Source organism: Pelodiscus sinensis, chromosome 3 (assembly GCF_052426305.1).
Source record: "Pelodiscus sinensis isolate ZL-2025 chromosome 3, ASM5242630v1, whole genome shotgun sequence".
Taxonomy (NCBI): Eukaryota; Metazoa; Chordata; order Testudines; family Trionychidae; genus Pelodiscus; species Pelodiscus sinensis.
This window is the reverse complement of record NC_143054.1, coordinates 105030864-105052470: the sequence shown is the minus strand read 5'-3', so window position 1 is coordinate 105052470 and position 21607 is coordinate 105030864. Positions and strand designations below refer to the sequence as shown.

The 21607-nt window shown below is 49.6% G+C and overlaps 1 long non-coding RNA gene across 1 annotated transcript; it reads left to right on the top strand.

Moving 5' to 3' along the window:
- The first annotated feature begins 1120 nt into the window (after nt 1–1120).
- LOC112545439 (uncharacterized) lies at nt 1121–12338 on the top strand. Its single transcript, XR_012902704.2, has 7 exons — nt 1121–2635; nt 2746–4259; nt 4370–5883; nt 5994–7505; nt 7616–9129; nt 9240–10755; nt 10866–12338. It is a non-coding gene; the product is annotated as an uncharacterized LOC112545439 (long non-coding RNA).
- The last annotated feature ends 9269 nt before the right edge of the window (nt 12339–21607 follow it).

Here is a 21607-nt window from a genome sequence, read left to right as displayed (position 1 = left end):
GGTACTGAGACCTGCCTGTAATTTGGGTTCAGGGCTCTGCCCTCTAGTCCTTTTGGCATTGTGGCCTGTTGATAATGTAGCTGCCGTGACCACCCTGTACCAGGGGGGAAGGTCGCATGTCTCCTGCTCACGAGGGCTTAGAACTAGCTTTGTACCATGGCCTGGGTGACCACCCTGTATGGAGGGTTCTGGTCTCTGAACATAGCGCTCTCTTATGCGGCTAGACAGAGTGACCACTGTGTTCTTAGGGAGGGAGTTTCCTCCTCTTGCTTATGCGGCAACCTGTGTTGGAGCAGTCTGACCACCCTGTAATGAGGGTTCAGGTCGGCCCTTTGGCCTACGGCAGCTGGATAGTGAGAGTGACTGCCCTGTAATGCGGGTGCAAGTCACCAGGATGCCGCTGATAGGGGAAATTGAGCGCTTTAGGCCGCTGAGCACCGGGGCCTTCCTGTAATGAATGCTGGGGTCTCTGTTTCAGCCTAGTCAGCGTGGCAATCCTGTTAATCAGGGGACATGTCACGTACTTCCCGCTTTTATGCAACACATTGTGGCCCTTGCTCTCTTGTCCGGCATGGCCTCCCTGTAATTGAGGGAAAGGTCCTTGCCCGCCTCTCCTTGGCCATTAATATGCCTTGAGCTGGCGAATTGGACTGGCCACGCTGGAAAACAGTGTGGACGTATAGGTTGGATCCCTCCTTGCTCCAGCTGAGGGATTAGCAGCATGCTAGTAATTGGGGCTGGATGACCTTCCTGTAATTCGGGATCGAGTCTCTGCCCTTGTGCCACTGCACATTACAGTACCATGGCTGCTGGTCAGAATGAGCACCCTGTAAGGAGGGTCCAAGTCTCATGAGTCACTAGTTGTCGTGCCAGCCCCCCGCCCCCGAGAAACTCTGTCCAGGGTCCCTGCCCATCACCCTCCCTTGCCAGCTGGACTGGAATTGCACCGCCTCGCCTCTCCGTGGCTCATGGCCTGGACGTTGGAGATGAGACATTCTGGAGTCGTTGCTGGTAAGTTCCAAAAGAGATTCTCCTCTGGCATTGTTTGAAGCCAATTGATGACAAGTAGCGCCATCATGTCTCAAGCCTCTCCCTCTGTGTGTGTGTCTCTCTGGTTCCAGGGTTGCCAAGGAAGAGAAGACAGAAGGAAGGACGGCGCGAGGAAAAATCCGTCGGACAGGAGGAAAGGAAAGGGAGGAAGCCACAGAAGCTGGAGGGGAAGGAATGGGACCCTGGACAGAGTGAGCTCTCCCCCCCCTCCGAAAATTAAGAGCCTCTGGTCACTTAAGGCTATTGAGCCTTTTCCTACTTTGAGCAGTGTGGTCTTCCCTGTAAGTAGGGTTCAGGTCTGTGCTCTGTTGGCAGTGTGCTCATTTAGCTGGCTAGCGGGAGTGACTGCCCTGTAAGTAGGGTGCAAGTCACGGTCCTGTGGCTTATGGGGAAACTTGAGCTCTGTGGAAGCCGGTGCAGCGTGACCTCCCTGCAATTCAGGAGAAGGTGGCTGTCTTTTAGGCTCTTGGCACGAGTCTTCTGTAGCAGCCTACTGGGAAGGGACCGCCCTGTAATTCAGGTGCAGGTCGAATCCCACTCATTTGGAAGGGATTAGCAGGAGCTTCGTGCCATTGGTACTGAGACCTGCCTGTAATTTGGGTTCAGGGCTCTGCCCTCTAGTCCTTTTGGCATTGTGGCCTGTTGATAATGTAGCTGCCGTGACCACCCTGTACCAGGGGGGAAGGTCGCATGTCTCCTGCTCACGAGGGCTTAGAACTAGCTTTGTACCATGGCCTGGGTGACCACCCTGTATGGAGGGTTCTGGTCTCTGAACATAGCGCTCTCTTATGCGGCTAGACAGAGTGACCACTGTGTTCTTAGGGAGGGAGTTTCCTCCTCTTGCTTATGCGGCAACCTGTGTTGGAGCAGTCTGACCACCCTGTAATGAGGGTTCAGGTCGGCCCTTTGGCCTACGGCAGCTGGATAGTGAGAGTGACTGCCCTGTAATGCGGGTGCAAGTCACCAGGATGCCGCTGATAGGGGAAATTGAGCGCTTTAGGCCGCTGAGCACCGGGGCCTTCCTGTAATGAATGCTGGGGTCTCTGTTTCAGCCTAGTCAGCGTGGCAATCCTGTTAATCAGGGGACATGTCACGTACTTCCCGCTTTTATGCAACACATTGTGGCCCTTGCTCTCTTGTCCGGCATGGCCTCCCTGTAATTGAGGGAAAGGTCCTTGCCCGCCTCTCCTTGGCCATTAATATGCCTTGAGCTGGCGAATTGGACTGGCCACGCTGGAAAACAGTGTGGACGTATAGGTTGGATCCCTCCTTGCTCCAGCTGAGGGATTAGCAGCATGCTAGTAATTGGGGCTGGATGACCTTCCTGTAATTCGGGATCGAGTCTCTGCCCTTGTGCCACTGCACATTACAGTACCATGGCTGCTGGTCAGAATGAGCACCCTGTAAGGAGGGTCCAAGTCTCATGAGTCACTAGTTGTCGTGCCAGCCCCCCGCCCCCGAGAAACTCTGTCCAGGGTCCCTGCCCATCACCCTCCCTTGCCAGCTGGCCTGGAATTGCACCGCCTCGCCTCTCCGTGGCTCATGGCCTGGACGTTGGAGATGAGACATTCTGGAGTCGTTGCTGGTAAGTTCCAAAAGAGATGCTCCTCTGGCATTGTTTGAAGCCAATTGATGACAAGTAGCGCCATCATGTCTCAAGCCTCTCCCTCTGTGTGTGTGTCTCTCTGGTTCCAGGGTTGCCAAGGAAGAGAAGACAGAAGGAAGGACGGCGCGAGGAAAAATCCGTCGGACAGGAGGAAAGGAAAGGGAGGAAGCCACAGAAGCTGGAGGGGAAGGAATGGGACCCTGGACAGAGTGAGCTCTCCCCCCCCTCCGAAAATTAAGAGCCTCTGGTCACTTAAGGCTATTGAGCCTTTTCCTACTTTGAGCAGTGTGGTCTTCCCTGTAAGTAGGGTTCAGGTCTGTGCTCTGTTGGCAGTGTGCTCATTTAGCTGGCTAGCGGGAGTGACTGCCCTGTAAGTAGGGTGCAAGTCACGGTCCTGTGGCTTATGGGGAAACTTGAGCTCTGTGGAAGCCGGTGCAGCGTGACCTCCCTGCAATTCAGGAGAAGGTGGCTGTCTTTTAGGCTCTTGGCACGAGTCTTCTGTAGCAGCCTACTGGGAAGGGACCGCCCTGTAATTCAGGTGCAGGTCGAATCCCACTCATTTGGAAGGGATTAGCAGGAGCTTCGTGCCATTGGTACTGAGACCTGCCTGTAATTTGGGTTCAGGGCTCTGCCCTCTAGTCCTTTTGGCATTGTGGCCTGTTGATAATGTAGCTGCCGTGACCACCCTGTACCAGGGGGGAAGGTCGCATGTCTCCTGCTCACGAGGGCTTAGAACTAGCTTTGTACCATGGCCTGGGTGACCACCCTGTATGGAGGGTTCTGGTCTCTGAACATAGCGCTCTCTTATGCGGCTAGACAGAGTGACCACTGTGTTCTTAGGGAGGGAGTTTCCTCCTCTTGCTTATGCGGCAACCTGTGTTGGAGCAGTCTGACCACCCTGTAATGAGGGTTCAGGTCGGCCCTTTGGCCTACGGCAGCTGGATAGTGAGAGTGACTGCCCTGTAATGCGGGTGCAAGTCACCAGGATGCCGCTGATAGGGGAAATTGAGCGCTTTAGGCCGCTGAGCACCGGGGCCTTCCTGTAATGAATGCTGGGGTCTCTGTTTCAGCCTAGTCAGCGTGGCAATCCTGTTAATCAGGGGACATGTCACGTACTTCCCGCTTTTATGCAACACATTGTGGCCCTTGCTCTCTTGTCCGGCATGGCCTCCCTGTAATTGAGGGAAAGGTCCTTGCCCGCCTCTCCTTGGCCATTAATATGCCTTGAGCTGGCGAATTGGACTGGCCACGCTGGAAAACAGTGTGGACGTATAGGTTGGATCCCTCCTTGCTCCAGCTGAGGGATTAGCAGCATGCTAGTAATTGGGGCTGGATGACCTTCCTGTAATTCGGGATCGAGTCTCTGCCCTTGTGCCACTGCACATTACAGTACCATGGCTGCTGGTCAGAATGAGCACCCTGTAAGGAGGGTCCAAGTCTCATGAGTCACTAGTTGTCGTGCCAGCCCCCCGCCCCCGAGAAACTCTGTCCAGGGTCCCTGCCCATCACCCTCCCTTGCCAGCTGGCCTGGAATTGCACCGCCTCGCCTCTCCGTGGCTCATGGCCTGGACGTTGGAGATGAGACATTCTGGAGTCGTTGCTGGTAAGTTCCAAAAGAGATGCTCCTCTGGCATTGTTTGAAGCCAATTGATGACAAGTAGCGCCATCATGTCTCAAGCCTCTCCCTCTGTGTGTGTGTCTCTCTGGTTCCAGGGTTGCCAAGGAAGAGAAGACAGAAGGAAGGACGGCGCGAGGAAAAATCCGTCGGACAGGAGGAAAGGAAAGGGAGGAAGCCACAGAAGCTGGAGGGGAAGGAATGGGACCCTGGACAGAGTGAGCTCTCCCCCCCCTCCGAAAATTAAGAGCCTCTGGTCACTTAAGGCTATTGAGCCTTTTCCTACTTTGAGCAGTGTGGTCTTCCCTGTAAGTAGGGTTCAGGTCTGTGCTCTGTTGGCAGTGTGCTCATTTAGCTGGCTAGCGGGAGTGACTGCCCTGTAAGTAGGGTGCAAGTCACGGTCCTGTGGCTTATGGGGAAACTTGAGCTCTGTGGAAGCCGGTGCAGCGTGACCTCCCTGCAATTCAGGAGAAGGTGGCTGTCTTTTAGGCTCTTGGCACGAGTCTTCTGTAGCAGCCTACTGGGAAGGGACCGCCCTGTAATTCAGGTGCAGGTCGAATCCCACTCATTTGGAAGGGATTAGCAGGAGCTTCGTGCCATTGGTACTGAGACCTGCCTGTAATTTGGGTTCAGGGCTCTGCCCTCTAGTCCTTTTGGCATTGTGGCCTGTTGATAATGTAGCTGCCGTGACCACCCTGTACCAGGGGGGAAGGTCGCATGTCTCCTGCTCACGAGGGCTTAGAACTAGCTTTGTACCATGGCCTGGGTGACCACCCTGTATGGAGGGTTCTGGTCTCTGAACATAGCGCTCTCTTATGCGGCTAGACAGAGTGACCACTGTGTTCTTAGGGAGGGAGTTTCCTCCTCTTGCTTATGCGGCAACCTGTGTTGGAGCAGTCTGACCACCCTGTAATGAGGGTTCAGGTCGGCCCTTTGGCCTACGGCAGCTGGATAGTGAGAGTGACTGCCCTGTAATGCGGGTGCAAGTCACCAGGATGCCGCTGATAGGGGAAATTGAGCGCTTTAGGCCGCTGAGCACCGGGGCCTTCCTGTAATGAATGCTGGGGTCTCTGTTTCAGCCTAGTCAGCGTGGCAATCCTGTTAATCAGGGGACATGTCACGTACTTCCCGCTTTTATGCAACACATTGTGGCCCTTGCTCTCTTGTCCGGCATGGCCTCCCTGTAATTGAGGGAAAGGTCCTTGCCCGCCTCTCCTTGGCCATTAATATGCCTTGAGCTGGCGAATTGGACTGGCCACGCTGGAAAACAGTGTGGACGTATAGGTTGGATCCCTCCTTGCTCCAGCTGAGGGATTAGCAGCATGCTAGTAATTGGGGCTGGATGACCTTCCTGTAATTCGGGATCGAGTCTCTGCCCTTGTGCCACTGCACATTACAGTACCATGGCTGCTGGTCAGAATGAGCACCCTGTAAGGAGGGTCCAAGTCTCATGAGTCACTAGTTGTCGTGCCAGCCCCCCGCCCCCGAGAAACTCTGTCCAGGGTCCCTGCCCATCACCCTCCCTTGCCAGCTGGCCTGGAATTGCACCGCCTCGCCTCTCCGTGGCTCATGGCCTGGACGTTGGAGATGAGACATTCTGGAGTCGTTGCTGGTAAGTTCCAAAAGAGATGCTCCTCTGGCATTGTTTGAAGCAAATTGATGACAAGTAGTGCCATCATGTCTCATGCCTCTCCCTCTGTGTGTGTGTCTCTCTGGTTCCAGGGTTGCCAAGGAAGAGAAGACAGAAGGAAGGACGGCGCGAGGAAAAATCCGTCAGACAGGAGGAAAGGAAAGGGAGGAAGCCACAGAAGCTGGAGGGGAAGGAATGGGACCCTGGACAGAGTGAGCCCCCCCGCTCCCGAAAATTAAGAGCCTCTGGTCACTTAAGGCTATTGAGCCTTTTCCTACTTTGAGCAGTGTGGCCTTCCCTGTAAGTAGGGTTCAGGTCTGTGCTCTGTTGGCAGTGTGCTCATTTAGCTGGCTAGCGGGAGTGACTGCCCTGTAAGTAGGGTGCAAGTCACGGTCCTGTGGCTTATGGGGAAACTTGAGCTCTGTGGAAGCCGGTGCAGCGTGACCTCCCTGCAATTCAGGAGAAGGTGGCTGTCTTTTAGGCTCTTGGCACGAGTCTTCTGTAGCAGCCTACTGGGAAGGGACCGCCCTGTAATTCAGGTGCAGGTCGAATCCCACTCATTTGGAAGGGATTAGCAGGAGCTTCGTGCCATTGGTACTGAGACCTGCCTGTAATTTGGGTTCAGGGCTCTGCCCTCTAGTCCTTTTGGCATTGTGGCCTGTTGATAATGTAGCTGCCGTGACCACCCTGTACCAGGGGGGAAGGTCGCATGTCTCCTGCTCACGAGGGCTTAGAACTAGCTTTGTACCATGGCCTGGGTGACCACCCTGTATGGAGGGTTCTGGTCTCTGAACATAGCGCTCTCTTATGCGGCTAGACAGAGTGACCACTGTGTTCTTAGGGAGGGAGTTTCCTCCTCTTGCTTATGCGGCAACCTGTGTTGGAGCAGTCTGACCACCCTGTAATGAGGGTTCAGGTCGGCCCTTTGGCCTACGGCAGCTGGATAGTGAGAGTGACTGCCCTGTAATGCGGGTGCAAGTCACCAGGATGCCGCTGATAGGGGAAATTGAGCGCTTTAGGCCGCTGAGCACCGGGGCCTTCCTGTAATGAATGCTGGGGTCTCTGTTTCAGCCTAGTCAGCGTGGCAATCCTGTTAATCAGGGGACATGTCACGTACTTCCCGCTTTTATGCAACACATTGTGGCCCTTGCTCTCTTGTCCGGCATGGCCTCCCTGTAATTGAGGGAAAGGTCCTTGCCCGCCTCTCCTTGGCCATTAATATGCCTTGAGCTGGCGAATTGGACTGGCCACGCTGGAAAACAGTGTGGACGTATAGGTTGGATCCCTCCTTGCTCCAGCTGAGGGATTAGCAGCATGCTAGTAATTGGGGCTGGATGACCTTCCTGTAATTCGGGATCGAGTCTCTGCCCTTGTGCCACTGCACATTACAGTACCATGGCTGCTGGTCAGAATGAGCACCCTGTAAGGAGGGTCCAAGTCTCATGAGTCACTAGTTGTCGTGCCAGCCCCCCGCCCCCGAGAAACTCTGTCCAGGGTCCCTGCCCATCACCCTCCCTTGCCAGCTGGCCTGGAATTGCACCGCCTCGCCTCTCCGTGGCTCATGGCCTGGACGTTGGAGATGAGACATTCTGGAGTCGTTGCTGGTAAGTTCCAAAAGAGATGCTCCTCTGGCATTGTTTGAAGCCAATTGATGACAAGTAGCGCCATCATGTCTCATGCCTCTCCCTCTGTGTGTGTGTCTCTCTGGTTCCAGGGTTGCCAAGGAAGAGAAGACAGAAGGAAGGACGGCGCGAGGAAAAATCCGTCGGACAGGAGGAAAGGAAAGGGAGGAAGCCACAGAAGCTGGAGGGGAAGGAATGGGACCCTGGACAGAGTGAGCTCTCCCCCCCCTCCGAAAATTAAGAGCCTCTGGTCACTTAAGGCTATTGAGCCTTTTCCTACTTTGAGCAGTGTGGTCTTCCCTGTAAGTAGGGTTCAGGTCTGTGCTCTGTTGGCAGTGTGCTCATTTAGCTGGCTAGCGGGAGTGACTGCCCTGTAAGTAGGGTGCAAGTCACGGTCCTGTGGCTTATGGGGAAACTTGAGCTCTGTGGAAGCCGGTGCAGCGTGACCTCCCTGCAATTCAGGAGAAGGTGGCTGTCTTTTAGGCTCTTGGCACGAGTCTTCTGTAGCAGCCTACTGGGAAGGGACCGCCCTGTAATTCAGGTGCAGGTCGAATCCCACTCATTTGGAAGGGATTAGCAGGAGCTTCGTGCCATTGGTACTGAGACCTGCCTGTAATTTGGGTTCAGGGCTCTGCCCTCTAGTCCTTTTGGCATTGTGGCCTGTTGATAATGTAGCTGCCGTGACCACCCTGTACCAGGGGGGAAGGTCGCATGTCTCCTGCTCACGAGGGCTTAGAACTAGCTTTGTACCATGGCCTGGGTGACCACCCTGTATGGAGGGTTCTGGTCTCTGAACATAGCGCTCTCTTATGCGGCTAGACAGAGTGACCACTGTGTTCTTAGGGAGGGAGTTTCCTCCTCTTGCTTATGCGGCAACCTGTGTTGGAGCAGTCTGACCACCCTGTAATGAGGGTTCAGGTCGGCCCTTTGGCCTACGGCAGCTGGATAGTGAGAGTGACTGCCCTGTAATGCGGGTGCAAGTCACCAGGATGCCGCTGATAGGGGAAATTGAGCGCTTTAGGCCGCTGAGCACCGGGGCCTTCCTGTAATGAATGCTGGGGTCTCTGTTTCAGCCTAGTCAGCGTGGCAATCCTGTTAATCAGGGGACATGTCACGTACTTCCCGCTTTTATGCAACACATTGTGGCCCTTGCTCTCTTGTCCGGCATGGCCTCCCTGTAATTGAGGGAAAGGTCCTTGCCCGCCTCTCCTTGGCCATTAATATGCCTTGAGCTGGCGAATTGGACTGGCCACGCTGGAAAACAGTGTGGACATATAGGTTGGATCCCTCCTTGCTCCAGCTGAGGGATTAGCAGCATGCTAGTAATTGGGGCTGGATGACCTTCCTGTAATTCGGGATCGAGTCTCTGCCCTTGTGCCACTGCACATTACAGTACCATGGCTGCTGGTCAGAATGAGCACCCTTTAAGGAGGGTCCAAGTCTCATGAGTCACTAGTTGTCGTGCCAGCCCCCCGCCCCCGAGAAACTCTGTCCAGGGTCCCTGCCCATCACCCTCCCTTGCCAGCTGGACTGGAATTACACCGCCTCGCCTCTCCGTGGCTCATGGCCTGGCCGCTGGAGATGAGACATTCTGCAGCCGTTGCTGGTAAGTTCCAAAAGAGATGCTCCTCTGGCATTGTTTGAAGCCAATTGATGACAAGTAGCGCCATCATGTCTCAAGCCTCTCCCTCTGTGTGTGTGTCTCTCTGGTTCCAGGGTTGCCAAGGAAGAGAAGACAGAAGGAAGGACGGCGCGAGGAAAAATCCGTCGGACAGGAGGAAAGGAAAGGGAGGAAGCCACAGAAGCTGGAGGGGAAGGAATGGGACCCTGGACAGAGTGAGCTCTCCCCCCCCCCTCCGAAAATTAAGAGCCTCTGGTCACTTAAGGCTATTGAGCCTTTTCCTACTTTGAGCAGTGTGGTCTTCCCTGTAAGTAGGGTTCAGGTCTGTGCTCTGTTGGCAGTGTGCTCATTTAGCTGGCTAGCGGGAGTGACTGCCCTGTAAGTAGGGTGCAAGTCACGGTCCTGTGGCTTATGGGGAAACTTGAGCTCTGTGGAAGCCGGTGCAGCGTGACCTCCCTGCAATTCAGGAGAAGGTGGCTGTCTTTTAGGCTCTTGGCACGAGTCTTCTGTAGCAGCCTACTGGGAAGGGACCGCCCTGTAATTCAGGTGCAGGTCGAATCCCACTCATTTGGAAGGGATTAGCAGGAGCTTCGTGCCATTGGTACTGAGACCTGCCTGTAATTTGGGTTCAGGGCTCTGCCCTCTAGTCCTTTTGGCATTGTGGCCTGTTGATAATGTAGCTGCCGTGACCACCCTGTACCAGGGGGGAAGGTCGCATGTCTCCTGCTCACGAGGGCTTAGAACTAGCTTTGTACCATGGCCTGGGTGACCACCCTGTATGGAGGGTTCTGGTCTCTGAACATAGCGCTCTCTTATGCGGCTAGACAGAGTGACCACTGTGTTCTTAGGGAGGGAGTTTCCTCCTCTTGCTTATGCGGCAACCTGTGTTGGAGCAGTCTGACCACCCTGTAATGAGGGTTCAGGTCGGCCCTTTGGCCTACGGCAGCTGGATAGTGAGAGTGACTGCCCTGTAATGCGGGTGCAAGTCACCAGGATGCCGCTGATAGGGGAAATTGAGCGCTTTAGGCCGCTGAGCACCGGGGCCTTCCTGTAATGAATGCTGGGGTCTCTGTTTCAGCCTAGTCAGCGTGGCAATCCTGTTAATCAGGGGACATGTCACGTACTTCCCGCTTTTATGCAACACATTGTGGCCCTTGCTCTCTTGTCCGGCATGGCCTCCCTGTAATTGAGGGAAAGGTCCTTGCCCGCCTCTCCTTGGCCATTAATATGCCTTGAGCTGGCGAATTGGACTGGCCACGCTGGAAAACAGTGTGGACGTATAGGTTGGATCCCTCCTTGCTCCAGCTGAGGGATTAGCAGCATGCTAGTAATTGGGGCTGGATGACCTTCCTGTAATTCGGGATCGAGTCTCTGCCCTTGTGCCACTGCACATTACAGTACCATGGCTGCTGGTCAGAATGAGCACCCTTTAAGGAGGGTCCAAGTCTCATGAGTCACTAGTTGTCGTGCCAGCCCCCCGCCCCCGAGAAACTCTGTCCAGGGTCCCTGCCCATCACCCTCCCTTGCCAGCTGGACTGGAATTGCACCGCCTCGCCTCTCCGTGGCTCATGGCCTGGCCGCTGGAGATGAGACATTCTGCAGCCGTTGCTGGTAAGTTCCAAAAGAGATGCTCCTCTGGCATTGTTTGAAGCAAATTGGTGACAAGTAGTGCCATCATGTCTCATGCCTCTCCCTCTGTGTGTGTGTCTCTCTGGTTCCAGGGTTGCCAAGGAAGAGAAGACAGAAGGAAGGACGGCGCGAGGAAAAATCCGTCGGACAGGAGGAAAGGAAAGGGAGGAAGCCACAGAAGCTGGAGGGGAAGGAATGGGACCCTGGACAGAGTGAGCTCTCCCCCCCCTCCGAAAATTAAGAGCCTCTGGTCACTTAAGGCTATTGAGCCTTTTCCTACTTTGAGCAGTGTGGTCTTCCCTGTAAGTAGGGTTCAGGTCTGTGCTCTGTTGGCAGTGTGCTCATTTAGCTGGCTAGCGGGAGTGACTGCCCTGTAAGTAGGGTGCAAGTCACGGTCCTGTGGCTTATGGGGAAACTTGAGCTCTGTGGAAGCCGGTGCAGCGTGACCTCCCTGCAATTCAGGAGAAGGTGGCTGTCTTTTAGGCTCTTGGCACGAGTCTTCTGTAGCAGCCTACTGGGAAGGGACCGCCCTGTAATTCAGGTGCAGGTCGAATCCCACTCATTTGGAAGGGATTAGCAGGAGCTTCGTGCCATTGGTACTGAGACCTGCCTGTAATTTGGGTTCAGGGCTCTGCCCTCTAGTCCTTTTGGCATTGTGGCCTGTTGATAATGTAGCTGCCGTGACCACCCTGTACCAGGGGGGAAGGTCGCATGTCTCCTGCTCACGAGGGCTTAGAACTAGCTTTGTACCATGGCCTGGGTGACCACCCTGTTTGGAGGGTTCTGGTCTCTGAACATAGCGCTCTCTTATGCGGCTAGACAGAGTGACCACTGTGTTCTTAGGGAGGGAGTTTCCTCCTCTTGCTTATGCGGCAACCTGTGTTGGAGCAGTCTGACCACCCTGTAATGAGGGTTCAGGTCGGCCCTTTGGCCTACGGCAGCTGGATAGTGAGAGTGACTGCCCTGTAATGCGGGTGCAAGTCACCAGGATGCCGCTGATAGGGGAAATTGAGCGCTTTAGGCCGCTGAGCACCGGGGCCTTCCTGTAATGAATGCTGGGGTCTCTGTTTCAGCCTAGTCAGCGTGGCAATCCTGTTAATCAGGGGACATGTCACGTACTTCCCGCTTTTATGCAACACATTGTGGCCCTTGCTCTCTTGTCCGGCATGGCCTCCCTGTAATTGAGGGAAAGGTCCTTGCCCGCCTCTCCTTGGCCATTAATATGCCTTGAGCTGGCGAATTGGACTGGCCACGCTGGAAAACAGTGTGGACGTATAGGTTGGATCCCTCCTTGCTCCAGCTGAGGGATTAGCAGCATGCTAGTAATTGGGGCTGGATGACCTTCCTGTAATTCGGGATCGAGTCTCTGCCCTTGTGCCACTGCACATTACAGTACCATGGCTGCTGGTCAGAATGAGCACCCTGTAAGGAGGGTCCAAGTCTCATGAGTCACTAGTTGTCGTGCCAGCCCCCCGCCCCCGAGAAACTCTGTCCAGGGTCCCTGCCCATCACCCTCCCTTGCCAGCTGGACTGGAATTGCACCGCCTCGCCTCTCCGTGGCTCATGGCCTGGACGTTGGAGATGAGACATTCTGGAGTCGTTGCTGGTAAGTTCCAAAAGAGATGCTCCTCTGGCATTGTTTGAAGCCAATTGATGACAAGTAGCGCCATCATGTCTCAAGCCTCTCCCTCTGTGTGTGTGTCTCTCTGGTTCCAGGGTTGCCAAGGAAGAGAAGACAGAAGGAAGGACGGCGCGAGGAAAAATCCGTCGGACAGGAGGAAAGGAAAGGGAGGAAGCCACAGAAGCTGGAGGGGAAGGAATGGGACCCTGGACAGAGTGAGCTCTCCCCCCCCTCCGAAAATTAAGAGCCTCTGGTCACTTAAGGCTATTGAGCCTTTTCCTACTTTGAGCAGTGTGGTCTTCCCTGTAAGTAGGGTTCAGGTCTGTGCTCTGTTGGCAGTGTGCTCATTTAGCTGGCTAGCGGGAGTGACTGCCCTGTAAGTAGGGTGCAAGTCACGGTCCTGTGGCTTATGGGGAAACTTGAGCTCTGTGGAAGCCGGTGCAGCGTGACCTCCCTGCAATTCAGGAGAAGGTGGCTGTCTTTTAGGCTCTTGGCACGAGTCTTCTGTAGCAGCCTACTGGGAAGGGACCGCCCTGTAATTCAGGTGCAGGTCGAATCCCACTCATTTGGAAGGGATTAGCAGGAGCTTCGTGCCATTGGTACTGAGACCTGCCTGTAATTTGGGTTCAGGGCTCTGCCCTCTAGTCCTTTTGGCATTGTGGCCTGTTGATAATGTAGCTGCCGTGACCACCCTGTACCAGGGGGGAAGGTCGCATGTCTCCTGCTCACGAGGGCTTAGATCTAGCTTTGTACCATGGCCTGGGTGACCACCCTGTATGGAGGGTTCTGGTCTCTGAACATAGCGCTCTCTTATGCGGCTAGACAGAGTGACCACTGTGTTCTTAGGGAGGGAGTTTCCTCCTCTTGCTTATGCGGCAACCTGTGTTGGAGCAGTCTGACCACCCTGTAATGAGGGTTCAGGTCGGCCCTTTGGCCTACGGCAGCTGGATAGTGAGAGTGACTGCCCTGTAATGCGGGTGCAAGTCACCAGGATGCCGCTGATAGGGGAAATTGAGCGCTTTAGGCCGCTGAGCACCGGGGCCTTCCTGTAATGAATGCTGGGGTCTCTGTTTCAGCCTAGTCAGCGTGGCAATCCTGTTAATCAGGGGACATGTCACGTACTTCCCGCTTTTATGCAACACATTGTGGCCCTTGCTCTCTTGTCCGGCATGGCCTCCCTGTAATTGAGGGAAAGGTCCTTGCCCGCCTCTCCTTGGCCATTAATATGCCTTGAGCTGGCGAATTGGACTGGCCACGCTGGAAAACAGTGTGGACGTATAGGTTGGATCCCTCCTTGCTCCAGCTGAGGGATTAGCAGCATGCTAGTAATTGGGGCTGGATGACCTTCCTGTAATTCGGGATCGAGTCTCTGCCCTTGTGCCACTGCACATTACAGTACCATGGCTGCTGGTCAGAATGAGCACCCTGTAAGGAGGGTCCAAGTCTCATGAGTCACTAGTTGTCGTGCCAGCCCCCCGCCCCCGAGAAACTCTGTCCAGGGTCCCTGCCCATCACCCTCCCTTGCCAGCTGGACTGGAATTGCACCGCCTCGGCTCTCCGTGGCTCATGGCCTGGCCGCTGGAGATGAGACATTCTGCAGCCGTTGCTGGTAAGTTCCAAAAGACATGCTCCTCTGGCATTGTTTGAAGCAAATTGGTGACAAGTAGTGCCATCATGTCTCTTGCCTCTCCCTCTGTGTGTGTGTCTCTCTGGTTCCAGGGTTGCCAAGTAAGAGAAGAAAGAAGGAAGGACGGCGCGAGGAAAAATCCGTCGGACAGGAGGAAAGGAAAGGGAGGAAGCCACAGAAGCTGGAGGGCAAGGAATGGGACCCTGGACAGGGCAAGCACCCTGAAATTAAGAGTTTCTGGTTACTTAAGGGTGTTAAGCCCTTTTATACTTTGAGTAGTTTGGCCTCCCTGTATGTAAGGTTGGCCGTCTGCTTATTTAGCTTTCTAGCACGTGTGACTGCCCTGTAACGTGGGTTCAAGTCATCAGTATGTGGTTCTTATGGGATATTGTCTCATATTTGACGTTAATATGGATGCAGCTGGCGAATTTGACTGACCACCCTGGAAAACAGGGGACCTATAGATTGGTTCCCTCCTTGATCTATGTGTACTATTAGTAGCATTTTAGTTATTGGGACCGGGTGACCTCCCTGTAGCTAGAGTTTGAGTACGCTCCCTTTTGTCTTTCCATATGATGCTACTGTGGCCGCTGGTCAGATGGAGCACCCTGTAAGTAGGGTGCAAGTCTTACCAGTTACTACTTGTCATGCGTCCATGAAACTCTGTCCAGAGTCCCTTCCTATCGCTCTTCCTGGAATTCTGCAGCCAACTGTCATTGCTTCCAGTACGCCTCATCGATGGATTTGGGACATTCTGCAGTAGCTGCTGCTAAGTTGCTAAAGAGATGTTCCCTTTTCATCTTTGGAATTCTGTATTTCTGAGGTTACATACATCCTGACAACATGTAGGAATTTTATATCTGTGTTATTCTGTTATACTTCCATCATTAATTATATAATAATGTCACATACAGAATAAATTTAAGCTAACCTTCTTCATTTAATTGAACGTTTAGAACAATACTAGGTATTCCTTATGTATCTCATGCTTAATATTGTCATAGAAAATTGTTTTTTCTCTTCAAGTTTATAACCATTTTCATGATTAGAACATCTTAACTCCTTAGAAGGATAAGCTCAGGAAACTGGCTCCCCTCTTTCTGCTGTTTAATACTTTTAAAAAGCAGTTTTTTATAAGAAACTTAATCTCAAATTTTAAGTGTTATTTTAAGAAAATTGTTCATGAACCACAATACCAATGATTGACTGATTTACTGCAGCATTCTTTAATTCTTTCTAACCATGGAGCATTGATAATACAGATGTATTGTCTCCCTTGAAAAGGTCTTAGCAGTCAGTCTGGAAAACATACTTTGTGCATCATATGTTCAGATTCCATTTCAAATGGAATAGGACTGTTGGGTTCATTCATGAAAGTTTAACATTTATGATTCCTTCTTAGTCATTTTGATATTTTTAATTAGGAATCTTGGATTTAGCCAGTAGTCATTTTCATATTCTTAGTCTTTTAGTGACAGCAAATTGTTCAGAACAGAAGAGCCAACTTGCATTTGGCTACTCTAAGAAGACCACTGAAGAACCCATTTTGCCATTGTGCATATTATATACACTTAACCCTTCTCCCAGCCCTAATAAAATCCTCTTTAATACCAGAACAGTGCAAATTTTAAAATGTAGACTTGAAGTAAATTTCTACCTATTTTGAGGTGCTTGCCAATTAGAAATAGGCATCAGAATTGAATAATTTCCATCTAAATGTTGATTTAATCTTCACGAGACACAAAATATTTCAATTGCACGTGACTACCTGATTTCAGACTAAACATATAATCATTTCTTGGAATATGTCTTCCAAATACATGAGTTAAAACTTTTAATTGCCCAACTATATTATGCATACATCTGTTTTTGCTAACAGATTACTCACTAGTTATAGAGGAATAATTGGGACTCCCTGAAGCAAAATCATTACATACAATGCTGCATAAGCATAGCTTAGTATTCTTGATAAAATACTATTTCATATTAGGAGTGCAAAGATGTAACTGGACTGAAGACATGTATTTGTATTCTACACAAAAAAATCCTTGAGATATTTTAAAGTTGAAAAGTTTGTTAATGCTTACTCCAGATAACAGCTTAAGTAATATTTTGAGATCTCCGTATCATACTTGTAAAGAGAAGCAACAAAACTAAATGTTTGTCTGGAAACTAGTAGGTAGGGTATTCGTTGGTTTTGCAACTTTCAAATACATACTCTGCTTTAACTGTCACACCAACCAAATTATATCACATATTCAATTTTAACTTTGCCCCCGTTGTGTTAGGGTGTTTTTGATAGGTGTGTATTGGTAGTGGTATTTATCTGGTTTTTTAAAATATATTAAATGAAAGCTATAGGCTGATGTTGTGGAGAGTTTATGTAGGAATTTCTGTCAAATGTTAGCTATTAATATTGTTAGTGCAGAAGTGAAGTTTTGTGATTATTGTTTTTGAGGTCTGGTATGAAAAAGGGTTGTGACTTGCTGAAAATTATAGATAGGTTTGGATATCTGTATCATTGGATGTAGCTTAGATGGTAAAGTTGAGGTTGTATGTGTGTACTACATGGAGCTTAAAGGGCAAGTTGAGGTTGTTTGTAGTGTGCTGTTTGGATGGTGTGAAGGTTATCATAGGGTGTGTATTTGAAAGTGGCAAAATTTTATTAAGATCAATATACAGCCAGCCCTATTCATCACTTTCTTTCTTGAATAATTCCAAAGTGGGATGAAGAGAACTTGTACAATTTATATTCATAGGGATCTTCAGGAATTATATATTTCCCCTACGCCCATGCACAATTTAAGGTTCTCTTGAGCTTTTAATAGGCTCCAAGTATAATAATTACTAAAAATCAATGTATTGTGATGAAATTTTATGAAATGCTTTAATAAGGTTTGATTATTGCTACCTGATAGAACTTTAATACTTCATGTTAAAATCTTAGGTTTAACTTCAGCTGTCATTACCATATTGCATTCTTTTTCTTTCTGTAACTTATATTAATGTGATTTACTTAAAGTTTATCAATTCAGGGTTAGTCTTAACTCATTCTGTCTCTGGATTCCAATAAAGTTTCTATGATTTCCTTTAATTGTGGTTTTAAGTCTTTAATTAATTGGCTTTGGAATTAGCTAGCACATATTTCATTGGCATTAGCTAGCACATATTTCTCATGGAATGATGCACATATTTCATTTTTCTCTTGCTCTTTGTAATGGCACTTTAGTTCATGCATGTCACTTTATGTACTGCCCACAGGCCTCCAGTCATCTGTAGATTTTCCACTCCTATGGATCTTCTGAATTCTACAGAAGCAGACCAATTCCTGCACATGTAATATATAAGGCCCCTGGCTATGTCTAGACTGGCATGATTTTCCGGAAATGCTTTTAACGGAAAAGTTTTCCGTTAAAAGCATTTTTGGAAAAGAGCGTCTAGATTGGCACGGACGCTTTTCTGCAAAAGCACTTTTTGTGGAAAAGCGTTCGTGGCCAATCTAGATGCACTTTTGCGGAAAAAAGCCCTGATTGCCATTTTCGCGATCGGGGCTTTTTTTCGCAAAACAAATCTCAGCTGTCTACCCTGGCCCTTTTGTGCAAAAGTTTTGCACAAAAGGGACTTTTTCCCGAACAGGAGCAGCATAGTATTTCCGCAAAAAGCACTGATTTCTTACAGTAGGAAGTCAGTGCTTTTGCGGAAATTCAAGGGGCCAGTGTAGACAGCTGGCAAGTTTTTCCGGAAAAGCGGCTGATTTTCCGGAAAAACTGGCCAGTCTAGACACAGCCCCTATGTTTTATATGATAAGAGTGGCATAAAACAGGTGCGACTCTATACCCCCACGCCTATCTCCACCCCCGTTTTTCTGTACATTCTACTACAAGTAGATTTATAAGTAGTCAAATAAATATGAGGAGTAATACTACATTAATATGCACTTGATATCAAGAAATTTATGGTATTTCATGTACAAAAACCTAGTGTATTGAAAATGTAACTGCATGTGGATGAGAGAAATGGAGAAAAAAATGTTAAGTATCATACCTTGTTCTAATTCTAAGATCAAAACTTTAATTCATTATTCACCAAGAACGTTGGCTTTTTCCCTTGCTATTTGATAATTCCTTGATTTTCCACCAAATGCTTTTTATTTATTGAAATATATGTGGTAGCGTTAGGGTGTAATTTCCATTATATTACTCTATCCATATGACTTAATATTCAAAAATAATCAATTTGCAAAGCACATAATTTAATAGGATAGATCATCCATCTGTGGTATGAAAACAGAAAGAGAGACGAGGGATTAAAAAGAAAAAATATCCAACACAACTTGCTAGAGGACACAGAATAGTTACATACACAGTGACTGATTTGTATTACGGAAAGAGGTCGAAAGCATTGTTTTTCCAATGAAGTTGAATCAGTGTGGACCTCAATATTTACAGATTCTTTATAGATCTAATGGCTGCACTTTGTTTATAGACTGGTGTGGGGTTGGATGATAACATGTCTCAGGAACCCACTGTTGCCATCTTTTGCAAGTAAGGGGCTAGATCTTATCTCATGATGATGAGAGAAGTTCATGCTTCAAAATTTGCATGAGTCTAGGGGCAGGGAACAGGGGAAGGCAAGACCCTCACCCTTGGACTGAACAACTAATCAGTGCTACAGGAAGATCTTTCTGGACCTCTGCCTCCAAACCCTAAGTCATGTTCTGAGGAGGGGAGTCATTAAAGGACCCCACAGTATAGGGGTCAATTTCCCTTGCTTCATATTGGTCAGTGGTTCTCCAACTGTGGGTTGGTACTAAGGATGTTAAGGACTAGTCCACTAGTTGACTAGCCTACCCACCCCGTTGCTGCCTCTGTCAGATAGAGGCAGTAACGAGAGGGAAGAGGAAGTACTTTAAAGCAGCAGTGCTGCATGGAGACTGGGGTACTAGTCGCTTCCCTCCCGCCCTTGCTACCTCTGTCAGACAGAGGTAGTAATGAGAGGAAAGAGGGAGTACTTCAAAGTGGCAGCGCCGCATGGAGCCCGCCGCATGGGGCCCGTGACAGCATTTCAAAGAGGCAGAGCAACACAGCTGACCCTGGGTGCCATGCAGTGCTCCCCCTTTGAAACGCCATTGTAGCATTTCAAAGCAGCAATGCCGCATGAAGCCCAAGGTTAGCTGGGGATTCCGTGGCTGACCCTGGCTCCATGTGGCATTTCCGTGGAAACCAGAGTCAGCTGGGGAGTCCCCATCTGGTCCTATGCTCTGTGCCGTGCTGCTGCTTTACAGCAAGTCCGGGCTCTTGTGCATTTTAAAGTGAAAGCGCTCACATGGAGCCTGGAGTCAGCAGGACTTCCCGCTGGCCCCAGGCTGCACATAGAATTTCAACTTTGAAATGCACAAGAGCCCCCACTGGGGATCTTATACATTTCAGAGCAGGAATGTGGAAGTGCCTATTGACTAGTCGAGTAGTTGATAGAAATTCCATTGATTACTCAACTATTAAATAAATTGATATTTAACATCCTTAGTTGGGACCCCAAGGGGGTTAGATTCATTACCCTGGGTTCATGGAATCACCAGAGATAACATTAGACTTGTGGCAAAGTTGATGCCTAAGGGCTGGGAGATGGGGCTCAGATTATAGTGGGGCTGAAGCCCTTGGAATTTAGCCCCCTGTCTGAGGCAGCAGGGATTGTGTGGACTTAGGCTTTAGTTTCCCATCCTGGGGTCATGTAGCAACTTTTGTTGTCAGAAAGGGGTTGCAGTGCAATGAAGTTTGACAGACCTCTTACCATAAACAATAACACAACTCTTCCCTGCTCTTCTTCTGTTGCAACCCAGGAGAGGGGGTGAACTGTCCTATGAACAGCATGTGAGGGGAAACCATGAAGTGCACCCAAGGCTTGAATAATAGAATCATAGAATACTAGGATTGGAAGAGACCTCCAGAGGTCATCGAGTCCAGTCCCCTGCCCTCATTGCAGGACCCAGTACTGTCTAGACCATCCCTGATAGACATTTATTTAACCTACTCTTAAATTACTCTTAAATATCTCCAGAGAGGGAGATTCCACAACCTCCCTAAGCAATTTATTCCAGTGTTTAACACCCTGACAGTTAGGAACCTTTTCCTAATGTCCAACCTAAACTTCCCTTGCTGCAGTTTAAGCCCTTTGCTTCTTGTTCTATCCTCAAAGGCCAGGAAAAACAAGTTTTCTCCCTCCTCCTTGTAACACCCTTTTAGATACCTGAAAACTGCTATCATGTCTCCTCTCACTCTTCTCTTTTCCAAACTAAACAAGCCCAGTTCTTCCAGTCTTTTTTCATAGGTCATGTTCTCTAGACCTTTAACTATCCTTATTGCTCTTCTCTGGACCTTTTCTAATTTCTTCACATCTTTCTTGAAATGCAGTGCCCAGAACTGGACACAATACTCCAACTGAGGCCTAATCAGTGCAGAGTAGAGCGAAAGAATGACTTCTTGTGTCTTGCTTACAACATAACTGTTAATGCATCCTAGAATCATGTTTGCTTTTTTTGCAACAGTGTCACACTGTTGACTCATATTTAGCTTGTGGTCCACTATTACCCCTAGATACCTTTCTGCCGTACTCCTTCCTAGATAGTTGCTTCCCATTCTGTATGTGTGAAACTGATTGTTCCTTGCTAAGTGGAGCACTTTGCATTTGTCCTTATTAATCTCCATCCTGTTTACCTCAGACATTTCTCCAATTTGTCCAGATCATTATGAATGATGACCCTATTCTCCAAAGCAGTTGCAATCCCTCCCCGCTTGGTATCATCTGCAAACTTAATAAGCGTACTCTCTGTGCCGATATTTAAATAGTTGATGAAGATATTAAACAGAACCGGTCCCAAAACAGACCCCTGCGGAACCCCACTTGTTATACCTTTCCAGCAGAATTGTGAACCGTTAATAACTAGTCTCTGAGAATGGTTATCCAGTTATGCATCCACCTTATAGTAGCCCCATCTAAGTTGTATTTGCCTAGTTTATTGATAAGAATATCATGTGAGACCGTACCAAATGCCTTGCTAAAGTCTAGGTATACCACGTCTACCGCTTCTCCCTTAGCCACAAGATTCGTTATCCTATCAAAGAAAGCTATCAGATTGGTTTGACATGATTTGTTCTTTACAAATCCATCCTGCCTGTTCCCTATCACCTTATTATCTTCCAGGTATTTGCAGATGATTTCCTTAATTACTTGCTCCATTATCTTGAAAGGAGAGGGAAGAACAAAAATCCAGGAGGTACAGAAATAAGGCGGGGGGTGGCAGTGTTGAATTGAGAGTGCCAGGTTTTTGGGGGTTACAGCCTATGGAATTTTTGGTAACCAACACTAGTTAAAGTTTAAAACCACACTATTTTTTTTCCCCAAATATAGACGAATGTTCTGTCTGTCTGTCTCTACAAGTGCTGCTGAAGTGGGAAAAGAGAGAGGCTGCTCTTTGAGGCTGTGTCTAGACTGCAGGGTTTCTTCGAAAAAACTTTTTTCGAAAAAACTTTACCTGCATCTAGACTGCTGCCTCATTCTGTCGACATTAAATCTGTTTTGTCGACGGC